Below are 23,314 nucleotides of genomic sequence, written 5' to 3' on the forward strand. Positions count from 1 at the left end.
CTAGGAGCAAGTATATATTAGGGGACTTTGACCTACTGGTTATATCTCAAGGAAAATAATCTTATGTGTCGATTACATCTCAATAGACCAGAAGGAGGGGGAGAAAAAAAATCCCAAGGAAACAATACAAGATGCGAACAAAGATTTAGCTGCAGAGAATTTCTTTCTTTCTTTCTTTCTTTCTTTCTTTCTTTCTTTCTTTCTTTCTTTCTTTCTTTCTTCTTTCTTTTTTTTTTTTTTTTTTGACATCAATAAGAAATTTCCTTGTTTTAAAAAAATCCAAATGCTGGCATTGTCCAGAAAAATTTAACAGGTTTATTTATAATTGTTATAAAGTTGAACTGCTGAAACGTGTTCACTGAAACATTTTGACTTGCATTAATGCTTTATGTCCCCATATTTATATTAAAAATTCACACACAAATGAAAATGGAAAAACTGCCAATACCTGATTTCTGTCCCCTATTTTTCCACTTGCAGTCATATACTTAAGTACCTTTTGACCCCATGGAAAAAAAAAAAACATCTAACGTTCAGAGAACTACCAACAGGAAGAAGAGAAAAAAAAATTTTTTTTTTTTTAAAAATGAAATGTTTTCCATCATAGTGGATTCTTAAGCACGTTCTCCACGTATGCGGCGTGCTAGCTGGATGTCTTTTGGCATAATTGTGACACGTTTGGCATGGATAGCACACAGGTTGGTGTCTACAAAGAGGCCTGCCTCTTTGCCTCCTGCAAAGCACCAATAGCTGCACTCTGGAAGCGCAGATCTGTTTTGAAGTCCTGAGCAATTTCTCGCACCAGACGCTGGAAAGGAAGTTTGCGGATCAGAAGGTCAGTGGACTTCTGATAACGTCTAATTTCACGGAGTGCCACAGTACCAGGCCTGTAACGATGAGGTTTCTTCACCCCTCCAGTAGAGGACGCACTCTTGCGAGCGGCTTTTGTAGCCAGTTGCTTCCCCAGTGCTTTACCACCGGTCGATTTGCGGCCAGTCTGCTTTGTACGAGGCATGGTACAGAGACCTCCTTACTTACCCCCCTTCTCCTTCGGCTGGAGCTCGGCGAGCGACGGCGGCGCAGCGGTGGCTGCGAACACCAGCTGCAGAGAGTTTCATGGCAACATCACTTACAAGAGCAAACCTTAGAAATCACTGAAGTCGAGCAATATGATAAATTGGTATAAAAAAATATGAAGCATCTAAAGCAGTGTTTTTGAAGGGTTTATGGTTTCTAGAGGGATAATGTTAAGTAACAAAAGATAAGCTATAAAACTACATTTGGCCAAACGCAGCTCAGCATCCTGGATTGGATCCTAGAACAGAAAAGAGGGCACCATGAAAAAATCCGTGGTGAAGTTCAAGTGAAGTCTGTAGTTGAATTAATAGTGACGTACCAACATTTAAGTCTTGGTTTTAATGAACGTACATGGTATGTAAACTGGGTAAACTGGGATTTACACCCAGGATTGTGCCAGAACTCACTTTGCAACTTCTCTGTAAATCCAGAATTACTCCAAAATAAAAACTCCACTTAAAAAAATTGGACTTGGGGGGACACCTGGGTGGCTCAGTCAGTTAAGCATCTGCCTTCAGCTCAGGTCACGATCCTGGGGTCTTGGGATGGAGCCCCCGTCGGGCTCTGGCTCAGCAGAGTCTGCTTCTCCCTCTGCCCCTCACCCTGCTCGTGCTCTCCCTCTCACTATGTCAAATAAATAAAACCTTTTTAAACAATTGACTTGGGAGTGATAGATATGTTCATCATCCTGGCTGTGGTGATGTTTCACGAGTGTGTATGTGTCAAAACATATTAAATTAATATGTACAGCTTCTTGTATGTCAATTATACCTTAATTGAGCTGCTTTAAAAAAAAAAAAAGAAAGAAAAAGTAGGGGCATCTGGGTGGCTCAATCAGTTAAGCGTCCAACTCTTAATTTCGATCAGATCAGGGATCTCAGGGTCCTGGGATCGAGCCCCATGTTGGGCTCTGCACTCGGCGGGGAGTCTGCTTGCCATTCTCCTCTCCCTCTGCCCCTCCTCCCGTTCATGCTCTCTCTCTCTCTCTCAAATAAATAAATCTTTTTAAAAAACTATTTGATCCACTCCCAATTATCTTAAATATACATATAGAAAAAGTACTGGATGGAAATGTACCACAGTGTCAATGGGTGTTGGTATCTGTCGCTGGTGGGATAACAGGTGATTATCATTTTTATGTTTATAATTCATCATATATTTTTGTAGTTTCTCAATGTCCTAAAATGGCCATGTAAGACTTGAATAAGCAGTGGGGGCACTGGCATTTTTTAATGGGGTGATTTGTTATCATAAAATCTAAAGTGTCTGGTTCATAGTGAGAGCCGAGGGCTGTGAGCACCTTGGCTCATTAAGAGAAGCAAGTAAACAAAACCTGAAGAGAGAAGCAGACCCCTCACAGCTGAGGCCCCTCAGATGCCCTGATCATAAGGAAACCTTGAAAATACAAGGTCTGCAAACTTTCCTCCCTGCTTGTGTATGCGTGCCCGTGTGCATACGTGCGTGCACCTGCTGGAGGTTACTCGTGAAAAGCAGATCCCAGGCTTTAGCTGTGACTCATGGGTCTCGGGTAGGGTGGCTTTGGGTGATCTGAGCAGGTGCTGGGGATCAAGCCTCCCCCGGGGGGCCTAAGGGGCAAGTCTGCACGAGGCTCCTCCCAGGGTCATCAGCTGTGGCCCCTGTTAATCCACCCACAGCATTAAAGCCCAGCTGCACCCCCTTCGCTCTTCCCGGCTCTCCTGTGGGTGTGGGAGGATGTCCCTGGAAGCCGCAGAGGTGGGTGGCGTTTTACTTTTCTCTTTTGTTAACCTCAGGCCAGGCATCTGAGGCTTGCCTCAACTCTGGGGGGGGTCCCCTGGTTGCTGGGGCTCAGGGCAGGAGGGAGGGGCTTGGCTGGGAGAGGCTGAGCGTCGTGGGGCAGGGGTGGGGGCAGAAGGGCCGCGGGGACTGGGCAGTGTGAGCGGCAGCCCCGGCTCCATGACGGCTGCAGGGACGGGCAGCACCCCTGGGTGACGGGGGAGGGACCAAAGGCCAAGCGCTGGATGAGGCCTTCCTGAAGTCGCCAGCTGCCCGTCCCGCGCGCATCCATGGGGAGGATAGAGGCTTGTGCCAGGAGCAGCCGCAGGGCCCCGTCCTAACCCGGCCCAGGAGACTCAGGCCCGTGCCCTGGCTCTGGTGGCACCCGGGTTAGCCCCGGGCTCCTCTCGTGGAGGGGTGCTCTTCTCCCCAGGGGGTCTTATCTGCCTGCCGGACGTCCTCCTGGGGGGACCCGAGGACGGACGGGGCCTCAACCCCCGTGGAGGAGCCCAGCCCGGGAAGGGAGCTGGGCAGGATACAACCTCGTGGCTTGACATGGAGCAGGGGCTTCCTAGGCGCCTGCCGATGGGGGAAGTGTGGGAAACCTTGGGTGGAGGTGGTTTTCTGTGACCTGGCGGGGCAGCCATGAGGTGACTGGCCGTTACCCTCCAGCTGGGCCACAAAGGAAGGCTTAGGGCCCCCCGCGGAGGTTGGCCCCAGCCTGGGAGGCCAGGGAGGGCTTCCTGGAGGGGGTGGACAAGCAGACCTCAGCCCTGTGGAGGGCCTTCCGGGGCCGAGGGAATTCGTGCAGCTGGTGAAGTCAGGGAATACGGGGCAGGTGGAGGTGGGCAGGTGGAGGGGGCGCGCGCAGAGCAGCAGTTCTCGGATAGTGATGCTGCAGCAGTGGCATCCGCATCACCTGGGAGCCTTGGGGAACAGTCATCCTCCGGCCCCACCCGGGCCTGCCTCCAACCCCAGCTGGTGGATTTCCATCAACCAGGTTTCTAGTAAACCCTCCTGGGGATGCTGGGGCACCGGGGAGTCTGAGCAGTCCCGGTGTGGCTCTGCAGTGACAGAAATGTCAGTGCTCAGGTAAGGTCACCTGCCCATCATAGACCACGGCAGGTGGAGGCGCTTCTGGGCCTGAGTGGACCCAACTGGCTGGGTCTCCTAAAGAAATCATTGGGACTTAAATACGCTGGAAAACCACCACCTCAGTTACCGGGCCTTGGGAGGGGCCCTTGCAGGTGAGAGGTGACCTCGGCTCCGGCCAGCCCTCCGTGGTGTTGGCAGGTGCTGGAAGCAGCAGGTGCAGGGCTGTCTCACGCCTGCCCTCGGGGTGGCCCGTGGCTGTGCCCAAATAGGGGACCTTCTAGTGCCATATGTAGGTTGCTGGGAAGCTGTCCCCTGTCCCATGGGCAGGTGTCACCCCGGGCAGCCTACATCCGGCCTTTTAAACCCAGCTGGCCGTACCCCACCCCCACCCCCCGCCCGTCTTGGCTTCAGTCCAACACTAAAGCTGCTATGTCCCTGTCGAGCAGACCCTGAACCCAGGGAGTAGTTGCTGTGTTGCATCTTGTAGAGGAGAGCAGAGAGTCAGCCAAACCCAAGGAGCTGTTTGAGCCTGCAGGGAGGCCCGGCCTGGAGGTCCTGGCTCTAGCGACACAGGTGTACTGATCGCTTCCCTCCAAACGCCTTCTGGCCTCAAATTTATTAATTGAAAGTGGCTGGGCGGGGCGCACACCTGCTGCTGGAACCTCCACCCCACAGGTGATCCTGCTAACTTCCTGGGCACCTGCTATGGGCCTGGCACGCTGCACGCTTCCAACTAAGTGGCGGCTGCTATTAGCTTTCCTCTTTTTACATCAGAGCTGGGGGATGGGCTGGTAGGGTCAAGATTCTAAGGGGAGTCCCCCTGGTGTAACTCCAGGGGTGTCCCACGAAAGCCCCGTGGCTGTTGGAATTCAGGATTGACAGGTGTCTGGTGGCCAGGACCCAACACCCAGGCCACTGGCCGCCTTCTGAGCCACGTCCAGCAGGGTGCTTTGCAGCTGGGGATAGTCGCTAAGCAGTACCATGTGATCCCAGCAAGGGTGCTGAGGAGGTCCGGGTTCCCCTGGTGGCTCAGGGCCCTGGCCCAGCTGTCAGGATCTTATTAGGTTCTGCAAGCTCCTCTGATTCCCAGGTTCGGGGGCCGATGCAGCATCCCCTCTCCTGACATCTGTGCAGCCCCCCAGGTGTCTCCTCTCTTCCTGGACGCCCCCTTGGTCCCTTCTTCCGTGGCAGCTTTGGCACCCTGAAGAGGGAAGTCCTCAAATGGCAGCCGGCTGCACCGAAAATGAAATCGGAACTCCTGTGGCCGCAGGACCTTGGTTTCTGCACCTCTTCCTTCCCATCCAGTGGCAGCTTCCTCTCGTTCGGTTGCTCCAGCCACACTGCTCTTCCTGCAGCTCTGCGAACACGTGCACATTCCTGCCTCGGGGCCTTTGCATCCATGGTCTCCCCGGCCTGGCAGGTCTTTACCCCAGATCTCCTGGCCGAGTGGAGTTCAGATATCTGTTCCCTGAAGAAATTCCCCAGCTACGCTTGATCGAGTTAAATTGCAATAAGAGGGCTTATTGCTACCAGAAAGGACTTCTTGTTGGCTTCTCTACCAGTTTTCTTCCCACTCCATAGTAGGCCTCAGTGGGGGCAGGGATATTTTTTTTTAAGATTTTATTCATGAGAGAGAAGTAGAGACACAGGCAGAGGGAGAAGCAGGCTCCCTGCAGGGAGCCCGACGGTGGGACTCGATCCCGGGACCCTGGGATCACACCCTGAGCCGAAGGCAGACGCTCAACCGCGGAGCCACCCAGGCACCTCAGGGCACATACTAGGTGCTCAAGGAACACTTCTATGTAGAAATGCCTCTTTGATTGCTCGGGCTCTCGACCCTGGTGTTGACCTTAGCTTCTCCAGAAATGCTGTCAGCGGTTCCTTCTAAGAGCATCGAAGTCTTGCCATCCCGACCCAGGCCTCCTGGGAGCTCCTGCTCCGTCTCCGCAGCCACCTCCCTCGGGAGCCCTGACCCGCTGGGGACCGGATTGTCCCCTGCTGCGGGGCTGCCCTGTGCACCGTGGGACGTGGAGTGGGACCCCCGGAGTCCAGAGCCCCCAGCCGCTGCCTGATGTCCTGGGGCCTTGCCGGGAAGCCCTGCCACCAGAGCCACCCGAAGCCTGAGATGCATGACGCCCCTCCGCTGCACGGGACTCTCTGGGCCCCCCCACCCCCACCCCGTGGCCTCCCGAGCCTGCCTCGGACTGGACTCCCTCTGCTCACTCCCCCCTGCCCGTCCGGGGTCATGCAGCTACCCCTGAATGTTCTCTGCTGGCTGTCCCTGTGCCCAGAGATGCCCCACGGCCCTTCAGGGCTCCCCCAGCTCCGTATGTGCCTCCAGGTGCCTGGGTGCCTCCACCTGGACCTGGCGCTTCCAGGCCACGACCAGGGACCCCGTCCCGGCCACCTAACTCTGGAGGGGCCGGGGAACAGCAGGTGAGGGAGGTGGCCCGAGGGAAGACCATCCCCCGCTGGGGGCTGCGCCTAGGACCCTGCACAAGGCCTGTCCTGTCCGGTAGCTGCTTGCCCGAAGGCTGCCCCTCCGAGGGAGCCCCCAGGGGTGGGGGGGAGGAAGCTTCATACCCCGACTCTGCTGTTCGCTTGCTTGGTCCTCCTAGGTGCAGCTTCCCGCAGGCGGGTGATGGCACCTTGCCTGTAGGTGCAAGAGGCGGCGATGCCCGGGCAGCGAGGTAGGTGCACGAGGGCCCAGGCCCAGGCGCTGGCCTTGGAGATGTGCCACTGAGGTAGGATGCCCAGAACCCCCCAGAACGCTCCTGTCTGCCGTGCTCTGGGGCTTAGGTGGCCCTGTGGCCTACCGAGGCCGGCATTAGACCAGCCCGGAGACGGGGACAGAGGTATGGGGAGCCCCTGTCCCTGGTCGTCCTCCCCACACAGCACCTTCCATCCGGGGAGCGTGTGGGGTGTGTGCCCCGGTGAAATCCTGACACCCCCACCCAACCCCCCTGCTTGCGTGACCATTGCCCTGTCATGAGTGGCCATGGGCGTTCTCTGCGAGGGCCTGGCCCAGGGCCCAGCACAGGGGGCTTCTCATGCTGCCCTTGCCTTCATGTGGGCCCGGTGCTCGGGGGGAAGAGGCTGTGCCCTGGGGATCCCAACACCAGGTCCTATGGAAAGAGTCAGGAGCCCCTGCCAGGGATGGGGGGGGCACGTGGGGAAGAGCCTGGAAGGGTTTAGGGGCCGTTAGCTCTGGCTCCAACAAGGAGCAGCTCTGCTAAGGGTCTTGGACAGTGTGACCCGAGCCCGGTCCTTCCAGGCTGGGAAACTGGAGGCGCCCAGAAAGCCTTTGGTCCCTGGGGGGCCCCGTGGGTGGAGCCTGCTGCTGTGTAGCATTGGCTTGCTCGTTCGTTCTCCCCGCTGGTCCTCTGCAGCCTGGGAGCTTAAGATGTGCCACCACTTAAGGACCCAGGGCGGGGGGCCTCCCAGGAAACCCGGGAAAAGGGGATGGATGCATCCTGTCCGGGGGGGGGGAGGTCCCCGTGTAGCAGGGCAGGACGGGGAGTCCCCAAATACGGGTGGTGATTGGAGCCCTTGTGCCAGGTTTCAGGAGGCTGAGGGACGGGATGCTAGCCGGGCTTATTCTAGAACCAGGCCGCCCAGGATGGCAGCCACCAGCTGTGCCAGGCTCCCAGGCCCTCGAGGTGTGCCAAGCGAGGCGAGGGGACAGTTGGAATTTCGATTCCTCTAGAATGAACTTTAAAGCCTGGTACTGGATTCAGTTATGGGAAGACTGAAATACGTTCGGGACAAAATGGGTACGTGAGTCTCCTTGAACGGAAAATCCTGGGAAACCGAAGGCCCTTCCAACCAAAGCTTAGCATCTGGATTGAGACGCTGGAAGTCGAAAATATCAAACTTCAAAGGAGGACTACTTTTCCAAGGATAGGTACTTACGTATCTTAGTGTTCCAGCGAGTTAAAAATAACACTTCGGATATATTGGGTTAAAGGTATTAAAATTTCACTTGGTTATTTTTGCTTTTAACGCAGATCCTGGAAAGTGTTAAATCTCCTGGCTGGCAGGGGATCTCCTCCAATGGCATTGCTCTAGGGGCTCCGTCCTCCTGGATTTTTGGCAGCAGTGAGTGGAGCTGGTATTTTGATTTTTGGCCAATATGGTAGCCAAGAAAGAAACCCACCCTCATTTGTGGGGTTTTTTTTCCCTCCTTGATTTTTTTTTTTTCATTTTCTTGGGGTTTATTGGCTTAGAATTCTGGCAACTATTTCCCTGTTAAAGAATTTGTTTTTCACCCTGGTTTGTGGAAGATCTTTCTGTACTAAATGTGTCCTCCCTTGCTTTCGAGGTTTGTTGTCAGCCTTCTTTTTCCTTCTATTACTTGATGTAAAGAAGTTAAAAATTCTTGTGTGATCAAATATTGTGTGATCAAGCCCTTCTCTGGGTATGATATGGTTTGGATTTGGGTCTCTTTATGGTTTCATTTTGATTTCATCTGGGCTTTATTGTAGAATGTGGTGCGAGGTATTGAACGGAGGAGAAATTCGGAGGGGAAAACTATTTTAACTGTGTCTCCACTCAGTGGATACGTACATTATCCTGATTGTGCCCTTAGAGCACTTCTGCTTCTGGTCTTTTTTGCTTCTGTTATCTTGTGTCTGACTCAGTCACTGGGAGGGAGACTAGGAGCACAGCATGTCCTTCCGTGTACAGGAATCAGACTCGGTGGTAGCGAGCGGCTCACCCAAAAGTCGCCAGTTTACCAAGTAGTAGGGATGGGGCTTGAATATGGAAATGCTGTTTTTTCTTTTTTTAACTGAACATATGCGGTGTCACTGGGGACCAGAAGAAATGCCACTTCCTTAGATCATAAATTTGAACAAGCAGAACCTTCTACTTCTGACATCCCTTAACTGGAGTTAGACCCAACCTCATCCATCTCCGTCATATTCCCTGCTCCCTCCCCTTGCCCATTCTCTTAGGATGTGAGTAGAGATTTGAGGATCCTTGTCAAGGTCTCCAATTTACTGACCAAGTGTGAGTTCTCCATCCTCCTGGGCAACTATGTTCTTCACAACCTGGATGTTACAAAGTTCTGACCACTAGCCCATCCAGACCTCCCTCCTCTGTCCCCGGTGAAATGTGTGCCTTTCCAGACCGTTTTCTGTGCTTGAATATCTACCCCCTTTAGGACTGTTTCTGGTTTTGGTGTCAATACTATTGTGAATGTACTGTTCAAATCTTTTTTTTTTTTTTTTTTTTTTTTTTTCCTTACCACTTGTATCAGAGGTATACTAGTACACTTCCTCTTTCCAAATGCTACACATCAGATTATGGTACAGATACCCCACGGCTTATCCAGCCACTCACCCGGCACTGGGAACTTGGGGTTGTCTTCTGATTTTTTTTTTTTTTTTTTTCCTCTTACAAGGCTATGAACACCGTGTTCAGGCTGTCTTGCCAACACGGGCAAATGCTTTTCCCGGGGGAAGGACGGTGAAAGTAGAACTGCTCCATCCTAGGTAGGCTCATACCTTTCTGCCAAGCCTCCAGAATGGTTTGGCAATTGGTGACCAGCCATGCATGAAAGTACTGTTATTTCAGGTTTTGGCAATTGACTAGGTAGAAATATTTAATTCAATTGGCATTTCTCTGGCTAAGTAGGTTGGAGACTTTTTCATATGATCATTGGGTACTTGTATTTCCTCTCCGGATTGCACACTGATCACTAATACCCACTTTCCTTCTGGCTAATTTTTTAACATAAAAGGCTTTTGGCCTCTCAAGTGAATATATTTACGATAATTTTAGATAACTTGTCACGTGTGTTAATATCTTCTGGAAAGTCGCTTGCCTTTGAACTTTGCCTTTTTTTCTTTAAGATTAGAAGATTTTATTAGAGCAAGTATGAGTTAGGGGCAAGGGAGGTAAGGAGGGGAGAGGGAGAAACAGACTCTGCTGAGCAGAGAGCCTGATGTGGGCTCGATCCTAGGACCCCAGGGATCATGAGCTGAAGGCAGATGCTTAACTGACTGAGCCCCCTGCCCAGGTGCCTTTTAAGTAAGGTCTATACCCAATGTGGGGCTTAAACTCCCAACCCCAAGATCCAGAGTTATATGCTCTGACTGAGCCACCCAGGCACCCCTGAACTTCCCTTTTTTTTTAGGAAGGGGGAGAAGTGGGGAAGGGGCAGGACCGACACAGGTGGGGGAGGAGGGACTGTATCCCGGTCATGAGATCATGACCTCAGCTGAAATCGAGAGTGGCACTCTCTGGACTGAGCCACCCAGGTGCCCTGAACTTTGTTTTTCTTATGTGGAACCCTAATGCCTTACTATACCCCTATTAACCAGTCATCTTTCATGGCTTTTAAAACCGTATCTGTAAAGGTCTTTAAAGCCCTTAAGCCAAACATTTGCTCATGTTTTATTGTAATATTTTAATAGTTTTGGTTTTTACTAAAACTTACTTTTGCAGGTCATGAGGTAGGGTTCCAACCTCTAGGGTTTGTTTTCGTTTCTTGTAGATGTGCAGCCAGTTGTCTCGATACCAACTGTGGAGGAGTCTGTTTATGGGAAGTCTCCCATAGAACACCATAAACCCCTCTCTATCTGGGTCTGTATTGTCCTTCATAGGTGTGCACATCTCTGTTCTGGTGTCCCATGGCTTCCTCCTCTATTTTTGGTATCTGGTGAGACAGGTCTCCCTTTGTTTTCCCAAAATGGTCCCAGCTCTTGTTCTGAACTTCAAAATCTTGTCATACTATGGGAAAAAATCTTACTGGAGCTTACATGGGGAGTATATTACCTTCATAAAGTATTTAACTTGGGAAGAGGTGACTTAGACTTTTATCCTAGTCCTCTCCTTCACCCATTGAGTCTCTTGTTAATCAGGCAAGATTTATCCTTGCTCTCCAACCTCCTTTTTGTCTTATAAAGTTTTGTTACTATCCAATTCTTAAATTTCCTATTACATTTTTTTATGTAGGTCTCTGTCCACCCACTTTGCTCACTTATAAATGGTATTTTCTTAGAACACAAAGGATTTCCTAGAAAGCCTCTATGATCTATACTTTCGTATCTGTTTAGTTCTTGTTAATGTGCTACAACCTCTAGGGCAAGTCTGAAGAATAGCGATACCAGGAATCTGCATTGGTCCTAACTTCTACTGGAGCCCATTTTAAAGCTATTAATTCATTGATTAGAGGGTTATTCTTAGGTTGATCTCACACTGCTCTAAATACATTGCAGCTTTATATTGTGTCTTAGGATGGCTTAGACCTCATCCATCACTAATGGCTTTGGGCATAAATTTTTCAGTCATGACTTTTCCTCACAAAATCTTAGACTTTCTAATTTTCAAGAAAATCCTGTGGCCTACTGTGGTTAACCTTTATTGTATCTTTCAGGAGGTCTTGGATTTAGCCTTCTAACCATAGAAACTTTAAGAATAAGTTAGTGGACTTTCAATGCCAAAGAACTGCCTCAACTAGGATTCCATTTTTTAGTTTGTTGATAAAAACATCTTAGACCCTCCTTTTTTTCCCCCCTCTTCCTTGTTAATCTCCTTTGCTTTCTGGCCTTTGGCCCCTTGTTCTTTGTGGGACAAATGAACCGTCCAACCCCGCTGGTGATCACCATGTGGTGAATTCAGAAACTCCTCAATTCCCCTCTGCTGGAATGAGGGATTCTCCAGGCCTGGCTCTCTTGAGGCAAGAAAGCTTTTAAGGTCCTCTTCAGTGTCAAGAACTTCTAAAAACTAAGATGGAAGGATTGGACGTGGAATCCATTTGCATGTCTCTTAGGATTTGAGAGCTCAGCTCTGCATCCCCCGATTTGCCAGGCCGCTGGAGACATCCCCTCCCTGTGTACGGATGAGGCGAACTGAGGATGCTCTTTTGTAGCTACCCAAGATGTGACCCCTCTAAGGTGAAGGCATAGCCTGTGTGTCTTAACGCCTGGTTCTCCTCTCGGCAGATGACTTAGGAAGGTGCCTGGACAACTCAAAGTATTCTTGGGATGACATTCCTCCAGTGCACTTACAGGAAGCATGCTGGTATTGGGGGAAGCAGGAATCCTCCCCGTGCCCCTGCCCCCATAGTCAAGTATGGGCTCTGGACCCCAAGTGCCTACCCCAGGCCTCAAGTTCCACACCTGCAAAATGTAAAATACTAGTCCCTCCCTGTAAGATAGTTCAGTCCATAGCACAGGGATTAATCTTCTATCTCCTTACCCCCCAAACACCCCAACACAAACTCCTGTGTGGAAGCCCTAACCCCCAATGTGACTGTATTTGGAGATAAGCCTGTAAGGAGATCATTCTGGTTACATGAAGTCATGTGGGGGTGGCCCCAATCAGGACAACTGGTGTCCTAAGAGCAACCAGGAGAGTGGCTTCACCAGTAAGTCCTTGACCTTGGACTTCCCATCCTCCAGGACAAGGAGAGATTTCTGATGTTAAGCCACATGGCCTGTGGCATTTTCTGGCAGCCCTAGTGGACATCCCTCTGGTCCCAACACCTAGCATACTGTATGTGCTCAACACATTTGGGCTTCATTTAGTTATTTTAGCTATTGCCCTTACCCATCGTCCTGCAGGCCAGAAACATACCCATCACATTTGGACCACTTGGCACTTTTTGCCAGTTCCACCCTGTTGAGTATCTCCCATTGAATAACTTCTCATGTTGGTTGTCAAGCTATTTATGTGCTTTGCGTGACTTACCCATATTGCTGGAGACTAAGACCATGGTCACTGGTCATTGTCTACATGAAGGAAGTGAAGTTGGCCACGAAACGTGAGCTACGCCCCTGGGCATCCGGAGCTCACACAGCTGGAGGTACTAGTCCCTACAGTGACATAGGCACAAGCTGTTGGAATCCGGCTTTTCGCTGATCTCAAGCTGCAAACGGGTATTTGACCACCCAGCTACCACCCACGTGTGTGCCCTGGAAGAAAACCAGTAAGCGTGCTCGCAGTTTGCTCCTGAGGCACCACACAGCTTTGAGGTCTCCTTGGACAGTTGGCACTGAACACAGTGGCCGTAGGAAGGTTCCTGGGGCAGCAAGTGGTGGTGCAGGTTGAGAACGTAGCTCCTGTCTGTCCTCGAGGGCATGGGTGCAGGCACCCAAGTACCTGTTGGGTTACGGAGCTAAGCTCTCCTCGCCTACGCTGGTCCCCTCAGGAGCTTGATCTTCAGGTTTCCTGCCTCTCTTGGCTTCACCAGATCTTAGAACACTAAGAAGTGATCCTGCCTCTCTGCCTTGAGGGTGACTTTCATCTAAGGTGTAACTTGTATTCTAATGGTCCTATCTCAAGGTTAAAAGACTTGAACCCCAACCACCATCTGGCCACTGAGTTATAGGGTAGCTTCCCAGGTCTGTCCCCTCCCATTTCCATCACAGCAGCCCCCTTAGCATCTTCAAATATTCTGGTGTAGACCCGGAAGTCAGCTGGAAGGCTCTGCCCCTTAAGATCAAGATAAGCGTGCTTTTCAACCCCTAGTCCGTGTTTGGAAGTTCAGAGTACCTTACAACCCTACAAAACGTCCCTTAATCTCCAGACCCTTCATAGCGGCTCATCATGATGTCTTCTGACTTTTGATTCCTCCGTCCCTTTCTTCCCGGGATGATGTGGTCGGCAGGCACCCTGGAGCCACCTCGAGTCTCCTGTCCTGCGGGGTCTGTGCTCGGAGTGGCCAGCAGGGACCTCGCAGGGTTGTCTCATTGCTGCAGGATCATGGGCACCTTCCTTCCGAGCCTTTTTTTTAATCTGGAAAATGGGGCTAAAACCTTCTTGAGTGACACATTTGTCAGCAGCCATATATAAGGTACCAGACAAGCAGGAGACCCCAAATTAAAGGTAGATATCCTTATTCTCTTGTCTTCAGACTTTAATCCTGATCTTACAGGAAGGAGAAAGCATGTTAACCACCTCCTCTGGGCTCTAAGGTCCACCCCCAAGCCTCCATGGTGATCTTCTAGTGAACTTAGTATGTGGCCCTCAGCGAACTTGAACCCGTGGCCTAAATCCGGCCTGCCTCCAGTTCTGTACGCTGATTTGAATGCAGCCAGGCCCGGGCACCTGAAGTGAGTTGTTGACATGAAGATCTGTGCCGTGACACTAGAATGTTCATTCACTGTCTCGTCCAGAAAAAGCTTGCCAACCCCTGGCTTGAGACGATTTCTTCCTGAGCTGGGATTTCTGCTACTGGCGCCTTCAATCAGAGCTGGGACCATTTCAGTGGACGGATATCGGCCGAGGCTGAAGTGCAGTGGCCTTGGTGTTTGGGGAGAGGATGCACAGGTGGGGGATCATAGCACCGTCACCCCAGGGCCTGCTCCCAGGAAGGTGGGGGACAAGGCATGATGGGCCAGGGACCAGAATTCGAATTTAGGCTTCGCACAGACTAGCCTTGACCTCTTGATCAAGCCTCAGCTTCCCTACGTACCAAATGGTTGTAATAGAACTTCTCCCTTCATGGGATTATTACAAAGACTAAATGAGTTAGAAAAGTTACCCGGTAATTGAGATACATGAGCCCCTTACTCCTCTCTGCTCCTAGCTGTGCCTGGATAGGGGGTCCATCTTTCTTAGACGGTGAAGGCTCCCCACCCCAGTCCGCGTGTCCTGGAGCCAGCTCGTTCACCAACACTCTTCCCCAGGGGTAGCCCCTCAGCTGGCAGCCCCCTCCTCGCACCCCGACAGCCCTGCTGCCCAGGTCCCAGGGCCCTCCCCACAGCCGCCCTACTCGGGGAGAAGGCCCAGGGCCACTCCCTAGGTGGGGACCAGATGGTCCACCCAGGGCATCGCCAAGGACACCTGGGTCCCTTAGTCCCCAAGCCCGGGACTGCTATCCTTGGAACTAAATTGGGATTGCCACCTCGTGTCCATGTCCTCGTCCCTCTGCTCCCCCAGGCACCAGAGCAGATGGTGCCCATTTTGTCCCTGTCCCGGGTCCGTCCCGAGTACTGGGCTGCCTCTTCCGCGGGTGCCTCTCTGGGCAGATGGTGACTGACCACCCTGGTCCCCGTTCAACAGCCCCCCTGGGGACAGGGGCGGGCAGCCGCTATAAGAGTGGAGCAGCTCTTGGAGCTCGGGGTGGGACAGAGTGAAGGAGGGATGCCCGGGACGTGCTGGGGTCTCAGACTGCCCCCACCCCCCCAGGTGTGCGGTCCTTCCTGCTCGAATGCTGCAGCTGCCTGCCCCGGGGCCCCTCTGTGCGCTCCCACGCGTGGCCTACCCCAGAGCCACCCTCCCCTACCCCCCTGCCTGGGAACCCAGCCCCTTCCTGGGCGCTGCTGCACCAGGCCTGCTGCCTGTTGGGCTGCTCTCCTGGGGTCCCCCACAGCCCCTGTGCCGCTTGAGCCTCAGACTTCAGCCGGGCTGAGCTTCTTCCCCAGGGGTAGCCCCTCAGCCAGCCCCCTCCCCCACCAGTTCCCTAGTGTGGGCACCCCCCCCCCCGGGTCACCCTAGCAGCTTAGCACCTTACAGCTGGTACAGAAGCTTGAACTGCGGTTCCCCTGGGCTAAGGCTCGAGGTGCTGGAGAGCTGCCGCCTTAAGGGGGCCGGAGGGGTTCCCTTTCCCTGCCTCTAGAAGCCACCTGTGTTCCTCAGCTGGTGGCTCCCTCTCCCAAAGCTCCGCAGTCCTCAGGGGGCTCCTCTGTCCCCTTTTGGCACCCCCAGCGCAGAAGGCCCAGCTCCTGTCAGCTTTAATTCCATCTGCAAGTTCCCTCCCTTGCAGGGGTGGCAGGGCCTACCCCCGCGTTCAGGGGTTACCACGTGGAGATCTTTAGGGCTCCATTTCTGCCTATCACGATCTATTAGGCTTCTTAATTTTTTTTCCAGGCTGGCGTGAATAAAGTGGGTAATTATTTTAACTTGAATTCCCGGAGGCGTGTTTTGGTCTTGGAGGCAGCAATACTATGCTCTTAAGTGGTGTCGACATTCAGGGCCCTTGCTGGCTTGGATCCCATGCGTGGTGAGCCCGTGGGAGGGGCACCAGATGTGCAGGGGACAACCCTGGGTTTGAATTCAGAGCTATTAGCCGTGTGACCCCGGACACCTACTTCTGGAGTCTCGCTCGTCTTCCTGTAGAGTGTGGCTTTAAAAAACACGCACAGCCCTGTGTGTTTTGAAATGAGTCAGTTGAACCGGGGTAGATGAGCAGGATTGAGCTGGAATCTTGTGGGTAACAATGAGGGCCGAGGGTCCCTATCTCAGCCACCGCACCACAGAGGCCAGCTCCTCCATCTGGGCTTGGTGGTACCTTGATTCTTCACACAAAGGGATGAAGTGCTGGGTCAGCTGGAGGCAGACAGGTTCCGTGTCACTGTCATCCCCACAGCCACCCCTTAGCCAAAGAGGGGATTCTTCGTCTAAACAGGGCTCCTATTTGAAATGCGGTTCCAAAGAGGCTTGCTCGCCATGGCCAAGCTCTGGATGGAACACGGAGTTCTGACCCTTTGTGTTAGCTCCCCTTGGGTGGGAATCCAGGGCCGCCCTGTGTGGCTGGGGAGAGGTCACAGCCCCAGGGTGCCTTGTTGGTGTGGCAGGGGGGACAAGGAACCCAACCTGTGCCTGCTGGCCAAGCTTGTGCATGTGTGGGGGCTGCCACCTCCCATGGGAAAGAAATCTTCCTCCTCATTGGCACAAAGGCATGTTATGGAACCTGAAGCTCTCTGTGCGTGTGGGGTAGTGAGATGGGTTTTTTCCCCAATCTGATAGAAACGCGGATTTTCCCTGCATCTACACAGTGACCCTAAATCCCTGGGGTTCATGCTTTTGTCCACGTGTAGCAATGGACACGGACACTGATGTAACGTGCCTAAAAATGTCTCTGTTCATAATCTTTTTTCTGAGAGAGCTGGAAAAGTTACATATCGATGTCCTTAGACTTGAGGGTTCTCCTAACTGCCTTCTGGCTAGAGTTTGTCCTTCATGGGCGGGGAGGGTTGTGGAAAGACTCCGCAGGCCCCCCCAGCATGGCCCCTGAGGGCCCCAAGCAGGAAGGATGCTTCCTTACCGAGCAGGGAGCCCTAAGCTGTCCCTCTCCCCCAGGGTGCGCATAGCCTGGGCTCTAGAAGACCTGTATCTCCCTAGACCTGATCAGCTGTCAGTCTGTGGCCTTCACAAGTGAACTTGATCCGAAACATGACATCACCTTGCCGGCAGCAAAGCCGTGTCCCCATCACTAACTGAAACGCCTTCGTTAAGGGCCTCCTCGGGGAGGCCGGGAGTGTGAACGTGCGGGTCAGCCTTCTCCATAAGAGGAGAGTGAATATCATAAAGACCACTCGAGAACACCGGGTAGTTAGTCTCCCTAAAAGGGCTTAGAGTAGTGCCTGGTGCACAGCGAGTGCTCGGGACGGGCACGGCCAGTGTGGCCTGCTGTGATGAGGACGAGCAGCCCAGCATCTGGCACACTCCGCCCAGGAAGCTGTGCTCACGATGACCTGGAACCTTAGGAGTGGCAATAACATTTTAACTGAAAAGTCTTTAAAATCGAGATACTTTCAAGGAGATAGACGCACAGATCTCTAGGCGTCTGGCCCAGGGATGCACACATGCTTCTGCAGGAGCCACACTGGCCGAGCTCCAGAACGTCTTCATCCCTCAAAACTGGCTCGTGTCCTTTGTCCACTCGCTTCCCACTCCTGCCCAAGTGGCTGCCACCATCACGATGCCTTCCTCCCTGGGTTGGTTTTGCCTGCCCTGGAATTGCACGTGGTGCATCACCCAGCAGTTCTCTGAGATCCTAACGTGTCAGACTCAGGCCAGCCCGATGCTCTCAGTGCTGAGCAGTATGCAGTGTGCGAGCGCGAGGTACTTACCGGCCATGGCACGCTCTGGTGGTTCTTGGGTGTGGGCGGTTACCAGGGAAGTTGCTGCGACCGTTCTCGTAAAAGACTGGCTTTGGAGACCCACTTGCATTTCTGGAGCGGCTCTCTGGTCCCAGGAAAGGCTTCTGCTTGGATCATCCCCCCCCCCCCCCCCCCCCCCCCCCGCCTTAGGAGCGCTCCCTGCCAGTGCGGGATGTTGCCCACCTAGAGTTTAGCTGTCAGGGGGTGCACGGTGGTAGCTCGTGGACAAAATTACACGTCCCTGGTAGGTAATTACACTGAGCGCTGCTCCATGCGTTGCTTGGATAGCAGTGGGTCTTCCTTTGTAAAGGGGCCTTCGGGTCTGTTGTCCATTCCTTTTTTGGCTTTTTATTCAGAGGTAACATTTGCTTAGAAAGCACAGATGTAAGTCTTCCGTCAGGTCCACGTATTAGGACTTGCTATTCCAGGTAGTGGCTTACCCTATCCTTCCTGATGTCCTTTGACATATGGATGTTTTTTACTTTGATTTAGGATATTTTAACATCTTAAAACTCTAGTGATTATTTCTACCCTTTGTCTAAAACTTTGCCTATTTCAATTAAGATCCTGAAGGCATGTCCCTACGTTTCCTAGAATCCCTATAGTCTTTTTTTTTTTATTTTTGTCTTTGATTCATCTTACTCTAACTTCTGTGTGTGAAATGATGAATCAAAGTTCATTTTTGGAAAAAAAAAAAAAGTTCATTTTTGTTCTATAGAAATATCTACTCTTCCAGCGAGCATTGTTTGTTAATTTTCCTTTTTATTTTTTAATTTTCCTTTCCACATTAAATTGGTAACTTTTTTTTTTTTTTTGGGAAACTTTATTTTGTAAGTGTTGTTCTACTTTGCGACTGGCTATCCTATTCCATTGATCTGTTGGTCCTTCTGTCAAAAATCACACTTTCCAAAACTGTTTGGGCTGGATGTCCTCTGCCTGTAAAAAAGCTTATATTCATCTTCCCGGTTTCCACAATAGAGTCTTGCTGAGGTTTTTGAGATTGTTTTAAGTCTGCAGGTGAATTTGAGAAGGAACTGGCATCTTAACATTGAATCCTCTAGTCCACCAGTATAACAGATCTCTTCATTTAGATTTTCTCTGGTCCTGTACCTTAAGAAACCAGTGACGTTTCTTATACTTACAGAAATTCACCTGAGCATTTTGGCTTTTGATGGCTGTTGTAAATGGTATTCAGTTTCATTTTTCACCTTTTTGCTGCTGAGATAATGGAAGTTAAATGGATTTTTGTATGTTGACCTCCTCTCCTGAAACAATCCTAAATTTGCTTATTAGATCTAGTCAGGCTTTGTTTTTAGTAGATTGCTTGGCATTTTTTCCACGTACAGTGTTGTAACCGACACAGTTTTGGCCCTTGCTAATTTTTGTGACTTTGCTGTATTTCTCACTTAATTGCATTGGCCAGGGTCTCCAGTAAAATTTTAAATTCAAGTGGCCAGAGCAGACCTCTCCTCCTTGTTCCACATTTTAGGGGGAACTGTCTTTCACTGTTAAGATAGTAGCTGTAGGGTTTTTGTGGGAAGGCTCCATGACGTTTTCTGAGAGTTGTCATAAGTATGTATTGACTATTTTAAAAGCTTGTTCTGTCTACTGACATTATGTGGTTTTACTGCTTTATCTCAATGTAGTGAATTGTGTTACTTTTCAGATATTAAACAATATTGGATTCCAGAGTCAAACTTCACCTGGTTGCTCGATTTGATTTTCTGAACATTTTGTTGAGAATGTTTGTGTCTGTGTTTATGAGCAGTAGTGGTCTGTAGTTTGTTTCTTATGATGTCTTCTCTCTCTTTTTTTTTTTAAGATTTTATTTATTCATGAGAGACACAGAGAGGCAGAGATACAGGCAGAGGGAGAAGCAGGCTCCATGCAGGGAGCCCGATGCAGGACTCAATTCCAGGACCCCGGAATCATGCCCTGAGCCACCCAGGCATCCCTCTTCTCTTGGTTTTGTGTTGGAATGATGCCTCTTAAAAAGAGTTGGAAATATTCTTTTTTGAAAGAGCTGGTGTAGAGTTCCTTCGGTGTGATAAAACTTCTTTATATAACACAATTTTCCAGTGAAGGCCTCTCTGAATGGATTTTTCTTTGTGGGGTGCTTTTAACTTAAGAATTCAATCATATAGGGATCCCTGGGTGGCGCAGCGGTTTGGCGCCTGCCTTTGACCCAGGGCGCTATCCTGGAGACCTGGGATCAAATCCCACGTCAGGCTCCCGGTGCATGGAGCCTGCTTGTCCCTCTGCCTGTGTCTCTGCCTCTCTCTCCCTCTCTGTGTGTGTGACTATCATAAATAAATAAAAATTAAAAAAAATAATTCAATCATGTAATAGATTCAAAACTCTTCAGAGTTCACATTTCCTCCTGGTCAGTTATGGTAATTCGTTTCATCCCAGGGATTTATTGACTTTTAAAAACTTGTCAAACTTAGTGAAATAACGGTTCATAAAGTTCTTTTTAATGTCGGTAAGACCGTAGTGATGTCTTTTCATTTGTAATGTTAGTCCCTATAGACTTTCAATCCTAAGCTAGTGACATATCAACGTGAACTTTTCAAAAAATCAACTTCAAAACTTGTTTCCGTTACTAGGTTTCCTGTTTCATGGATTTCCATTCTTATTTCCTTCTTTCTGCTGGCTTTGGGTTTACCTTCCTCGTCGAAACTTAAGACACTCATCTCACAGATTTCCTCGAGTATGTCTGCGTTTCAGTCTGAGCACTGCCTTAGAGCGGAAGCCCTGCCTGCGTCTGTGTTGTCCTGACACTCCCACTGCACGCATTAGACTGGATGGATCACCATGGATCACCATGGTGGCTTTTGTTTTGGATCATTTCTTTTATTCAAGTGTAATTCATGTACAGTGGTAGATTAATTTCAGGTGTACAACGTGATTCAACAATTCTATACATTTCTCAGTGTTCATCACAAGTGTATTCTTCATCCCATTCGCCCTTGTGCCTGCCGCCCACCCACCTCCCCTCTGGTAACCTCCAGTTGTCTGTATTTAAGAGTCTGTTTTTTGTTTCTCTTCTTCCCTGTGTTCATTTGTTTTGTTAAATTCCACATAGGAGTGAAGCCCTTAGAGTTATTTCTTTCTGACTTATTTCACTTAACATTACACCCTATAGGGCCATCCGTATCGCAAATGGCAAGATTTCATTTTCTTATGGCTGAGAAATACTCTTCGTTCATCCGTGGATGGATATTGGGTTGCTTCCATATCTTGGCTATTATAATAATGCTGCAATAAACATAAGGGTGCAGATATCTTTTTGAATTCATGATTTTGTTTTCTTCGGATACCCTATAGTGGGATTACTGGATCATATGGTGATTCTATTTTAACTTTTTGTGGAGCCTCCATCCTGTTGGCCACAGTGGCTGTACCAGCTTGCATTCCTACCAACAGTGCAACAGTGTTTTTTTTTTCTTTTTCTCCACGTCCTTCCTGACAATTAGTTGTCTTTTTGATTCCAGCCATTCTGACAGGTGTGAGGTAGCAGCTCATTGTGGTTTTGATTTGCATTTCCCTGAAAATTAGTCATGTTGAGCATCTTTTCATGTGTCTGTTGGCCATCTGGATGTGTTTTTTGGAAAAATGTCTACTCGGGTCCTCTGCCCATTTTTTTTTTTTTTTAACTTCTTGGTGTTGAGTTGTGTAATTTCTTTGTGTACTTTGGCAATTAACCCCTTACTGGATAGATCACTTAAAATGTCTCCTGCCATTCAGTAGGTTGCCTTGTTCTGTTGAAGGCTTCCTTCACTAAGCAAAACCTTTTCATTTTGGTCCCAACAGTTTAATTTTCCTTTGTTTCCTTTGCCTGAAAAGATCTAGCTAGAAAATTGCATCTGTGACTAATGTCAAATTATTGCCGATGTTTTCTTCCGTGGGTTTTATGGTTTCATCTCTCCCATTTAGGTTCATAACCCATTTTGGGTTCATTTCTGTGCCTGGTGGGAGAAAGTGGTCCAGCTTCATTTTTCTGCATGTAGCTGTCTAGTTTTCCCAGCACCATTTGCTGAAGAACTTTCCTATTGTATGTTCTTACCTCTTTTGTCATAGATTGTCCATATAACCTCAGATTTATTTCTGAGCTCTCTGTTATGTTCTACCGATCTGTGTGTCTATTCTCATGCAAGTACCATACTGTTTTTTTGTTTTTTTACCATACTGTTTCAATTACTGTAGCTTCGTAATATAACTTTAAGTCTGGAATTGGGATATCTCCAGATTTGTTTTTAAGATTCCTTTGGCTTCTCAGGGTCTTCTGTGGTTCCACAGGAATTTTAGGATGGTTTGTTCCAGTTCTGTGAAAAATATTGGTGATATTTCAATAGAGATTGCATTAAATCCATAGTTTGCTTTGGGAGTATGGATGTTTTAACAATAGTCTCCTAATCCATGAGCATGGTATGTCTTTCCGTTTGTTTGGGTTTTCATCAATTTCTTTCATTAATGTTACTTTTCAGAGTACAAGTCTTTCACCTCAGTTTATTCCTGGGTATTGAATCTTTTTGGTACATTTTTCTTTCTCTGTTACTTCATTAATGGTGCATAGAAGTGTAACAGATTTCCGTATATTGGCTTTGTATCCTTCAACTTCACTGAATTCATTTGTCAGTTGTAATTTTTTGGTGGAGTCTTTATGGTTCTCTATGATGTTTGCATATAGTGAAAGATTTACTTCTTTACTAACTTGGATGCCTTTTTCTTGTCTGATTGATGTGGCTAGGACCTCTAGTACTATATTTAATAAAAGTGGTGAGAGGTGAGAGACATCTGAGTGGCTCAGTGGTTGAGCATCTTCGGCTCAGGGAGTGATCCTGGGAGTCTCACATCAGGCGCCCCATGAGGAGCCTGCTTCTCCCTCTGCCTGTGTCTCTGCCTCTCTGTCTCATGAATAAATAAATAAAAGTGGTGAGAGTGGACATCCTTGTCTTGTTCCAGATGTTAAGGGATAAGCTCTGTTTTTACTACTGAGTATGTTAGCTGTAGGTTTTTCATAAAAGGACTGTATCATGTTGAGGTATATTCCCTCTACATCTGCTTTGTTGAGAGTTTTGCATGAATGGATGTTGTCAAAAGCTTTTTCTGCATCTATTGAAATAAGGTTATTTATCCTTTCTCTTATTGATGTGATATATCACATTGATTTGTAAATAATGAACCCCCTTGCAGGTCTGGAAGAAACCCCACATGATCAGGGTGAATGATTTTTTAAAATGTATTGTTGGTCGGGACACCTGGGTGGCTCAGTGGTTGAGCGTCTGTCTTTGGCTCAGGGCATGATCTCAGGGTTCTGGGATTGAGTCCCGCATCAGGCTCCCTTCAGGGAGCCTGCTTCTCCCTCTGCCTCTCCATGTCTCGTGAATAAATTAAAAAAAAAAAAGTATTGTTGGGTTTGATTTGCTAATATTTTGTGGGTTTTCCCATATATATTCATCAGATACTGGTTTATAGTTTTGTGTGTAGTGTCTTTATCTGATTTTGTTATAAGGGCAATGCTGGCCTCCTACAATGAATTTGGAAAACAG

The 23,314-nt window shown here is 49.5% G+C and overlaps 1 pseudogene; it reads right to left on the minus strand.

The window, feature by feature from the left end:
- Positions 1 to 582: 582 nt before the first annotated feature.
- Positions 583 to 1,030, minus strand: LOC100685427 (annotated as a pseudogene).
- Between the last annotated feature and the right edge of the window lie 22,284 nt (positions 1,031 to 23,314).

This window comes from Canis lupus, chromosome 6, assembly GCF_011100685.1.
Source record: "Canis lupus familiaris isolate Mischka breed German Shepherd chromosome 6, alternate assembly UU_Cfam_GSD_1.0, whole genome shotgun sequence".
Classification (NCBI taxonomy): Eukaryota; Metazoa; Chordata; class Mammalia; order Carnivora; family Canidae; genus Canis; species Canis lupus.